The sequence below is a fragment of the Penaeus monodon genome, chromosome 16, assembly GCF_015228065.2.
Source record: "Penaeus monodon isolate SGIC_2016 chromosome 16, NSTDA_Pmon_1, whole genome shotgun sequence".
In the NCBI taxonomy this organism is placed as follows: domain Eukaryota; kingdom Metazoa; phylum Arthropoda; class Malacostraca; order Decapoda; family Penaeidae; genus Penaeus; species Penaeus monodon.
The window spans coordinates 5,009,851-5,013,683 of NC_051401.1; positions in this window are offsets into that span (position 1 = coordinate 5,009,851).

The window sequence follows — 3,833 nt, forward strand, 5'->3', positions numbered from 1 at the left end:
CGCTTCCTGTCGCCTCGCTTCGATGTGCGTGTTTGTGTATGTATGTATATATGTATGCATGTATGTTTATATGTATGTATGTATGTAAGTACATACGATACAGAGATCCGAGTGGGCATTTTTCTCCCGTCCATATAATACCCCTGAGTCGCTTGTTAGGGCCCCCTGTCGATTCGTTTTGTGTGAAGATCCTCTGGTTTTATTTGCATATTGTAAAAAAATAATAATAATAATAATAAATAATAATAATAATAATAATAAATAAATAAATTTTTCTCTATACTTATCGTTCTGTTTTTTTTTTTTTTTTTTTTTATCTTTTATGTATTTGTGTCTTGTTTATACGTATTTTCTTTTTTTTTCCCCTTTTTTTTTCCCCTTTATGTCTTTTTTATTATTTTTTTTTTTGTTTTTTTTGTTTTTTGGTAAAAATAAAATAAATTTTTTTTTTAAAATTGGGTGTTGTTACCCCCCCTGTTTCTTTTTTAAACCCTCTTTTTTTTTCTTTTAAAAAAAATTTATTTAATTTTTTTTTTTTTTTTTTTTTTCGTTTTTTTTTTTTTTTTTTTTTTTTTTTTTTTTTTTTTTTCGGGTAAATTAAAATTTTTTTTTAATTTTGGTATTTGATCTTTTTTACACCTTTTTATCTTTTTTAGGGCATTTCATTTATTTTTTTTTTTCCGTTTTTTTTTTTTCCTGTATGTTTTTATTTATTTCCCCTTTATTTCTTTTTTGGGTATATGTTCTTATATAGGTTCTTATTTTAATTCTTTTTTATATATTTTTTTTTTATTTTCATTTTTATTTTTTTTTGGTTTTTTTTTTTTTTTTTTATTTTTTAAAATAATTTTAAAAAATATTCCCCCCCCCCTTAAAATTTAATTTATAAAACATTTTAAAAAGGGGGATATAATTTTTTTATTAATTAAATAAAAAAAATTAATTTATTTTTTATTATATTTCCCTTATAATTATTATTTTTGTATTTTATATATTATTTTTTATTTTAAAATAAATAAAATATTTATTATTATTATAATATATATATATATTATATAATATAATATAAAGGGATAGGGGGGGTGGGTTTTTTATTTTTTTTAAAAAAAATTTAAAAAAATTTATTTTTTAAAATAATAAAATTATATATTATTTATATATTTTATATTATTTAATATTTATTCTTATAATAAAATTTAAATATTAATATATATCATTATTTATAATATTATAATTTATATTTTAAATTTTTAATTATTATTATTAAATATATATTATATTATATAAATTTTTTTAATAATAATTATATTTATTATATATAATAATATTATATAATTTTTATATATAAAATAAAAATTATATATATATATTAAATATATTTTTATATATATATTATATACTTTTAAAATTTTTAAAAAAAATTAAAATTTATATATTATATATATATATAGTTATTATAATATATAATAATAATTTTAAAAATTTTATATTATTTATATTTTTTATATTTTATTTATATTATATACTTTATATCTATATTTTTTTATATTTATATATATTTATTATATATTATATATATTTATGATTATATTATATTATATATTATATATATTATCTATATATATATATAATATATTTTAATATATATTTTATAATTTATATATATTATTTTCATATATTATTTTTTTTATATTATTTTTAATATTTTAAAATATATAAAATTTATATTTTATATATTATATATCTATATATATAAAATTATAATATATTTTATATATATATAATTTTTATATTTTATTTTATATATTATTAAATATATATCTTATTATTTATATAAAATTTTTTTTTTTACTTTATATATTATAATACTTTTATAATATATTTATAAATAACATATATTTATTTTTTTAATTTTTCCCTATATATTTATATATTAATATATTTTTATTTTTCTAATTATTTTAAAAATTATACATATTAATGTCAAAATTAGAACATATTGAATAAAATAGACTATAATACTATGTGTGTTAAAAACATATAACATTTTTTTATAATATATGTAATATAAAATATAATATAATATATATATATTATATATATATTATATATATATATATTATAATTATATATGGAAGGGGAAACACCACAGAAAATAAAACTTTTCTACTGTAGCTTTTTCCCTTTTCATCTTTGTGTATACGTTACGTTTTATAATGTTATATATTTTATTTAAATATTTTTTACATTATAGCTATATATAATATTATAATATATATTATTAAAATAATTAATATAATATAAAACATTATTGTGTGTGTGTGGTGTGTGGTGGTGTGGTGTGTGGTGTGGTGTGTGTGTGTGTGTGTGTGTGGGTGGTATTTTGTATGTTTTGGGCTATAAGTAATACATAAAAGACCCCTATCAACATTTTCCCCGGAGTTGCCTTACCACAAAAAACTGAACCCCAGGGGGCATCCCTTTGCTCCACTAAATTGGCCATCGACACTAATTTTTCCCCGGGGAAAGTACGATGAATTAGACATGCCGCGCGGGGGAGGTTGAGGATCAAAAAGACGGTCTTTTTAAAGGTCCCGTAAGATAGGTCGAATCCCCGTGGCGACATGTCCGCCCCCTCCAGCTCTGGGGATCGAGGGGGTGAAGTATGAGGGCGCAGGTGCAGGCCCAGCGTTGTAAAAAAGCGCCCCTGTTCCTCCGGCGAGCGAGGCTGGACAGTTAAAAAATTTGGTAAAAAGGTAGCCCTTTTTTCATGGAGATCAATGGCCCCTCTGTGCCTAATTTCTTTTCAATTGGACTCAAACATCCCATTTTTGGTTTGGGGAGACTATAGCACAATTCATATCTAAATTTGCGGGGTAAATTTTTTAGGTAAATTGTTGCTATACAATGCCACAAATTTCCAGGTTTTTCTCCGGACGAATTTTTATCTGTTACTAAGGCATTCCGACGCCTACACGTTAAAATATATGAAATCATGTTCGTTTTTTTACAATGGGTTTTGTTTTTCTTTGCGCTGTGGTTCTCACTTCATTATTTGCGGGGCGTTTTCATTTTTGCCATAAGTAAATTTTCATAGTTTTTTCCCTGCGAGGCGGGGCGTATTTCGTATGTAAATCATCGCGCTGCCGGCGTTTAAAACACTGACATATTATTATCGAAAATTTGGGTTTTCCGCTTCGATCACACGGACAAAAGGCGGGGCGACGGCTCGGGACGACATGATTTTCTCGTGTCGCCTTTAATGACCCTCGGCCGCCCCTTCCCCCCCCCTTTATCCCGGGCCCCCCCGCGTCCCCCCCCTCCCCCCTTCCCGCCCCCCCCCCTCCCCCCCGCCCCCCCCACCCCCCCCCGGGGGCCCCGGGCCCCCCCCCCCCCCACCCCGCCTCCCCGGGCCAAACGCGAGGGGCGGCCCCCTTCCCCTCATAACCCGGGCCCCCCGCAGCCAACGGGGTCTGGGGTGACAAAAAAAAAAAAAAAAAAAAAACGGGGATTAACCCCCGGGCCGCCCCCGAAGTTTGGGGGCCATCCCGATCCTTTCAAAAAGAAAGCGACCCTTTTTTTTTTTCCTTCCCCCCCCCCGGGCCGCAAAGGGTTTGGGTTTTCCGGGATTTTTGGGGATATTACACGAACGAACGAACTTCCCCCCCCCCCCGGCGACGCCGACCAAAGCGCTTTTTGGGGTTTTCCGTCCCCCACCCCCCCTCCCCGGTCACGCTCCCCCCCTCCGTCCCCTCACCCCCCCCCTCCTTTTCGAACGGGTGTATCCGGAGGGGGGGGGGTGGGGGGAACTTTTAAAAAAAAAAAAGGGGGGG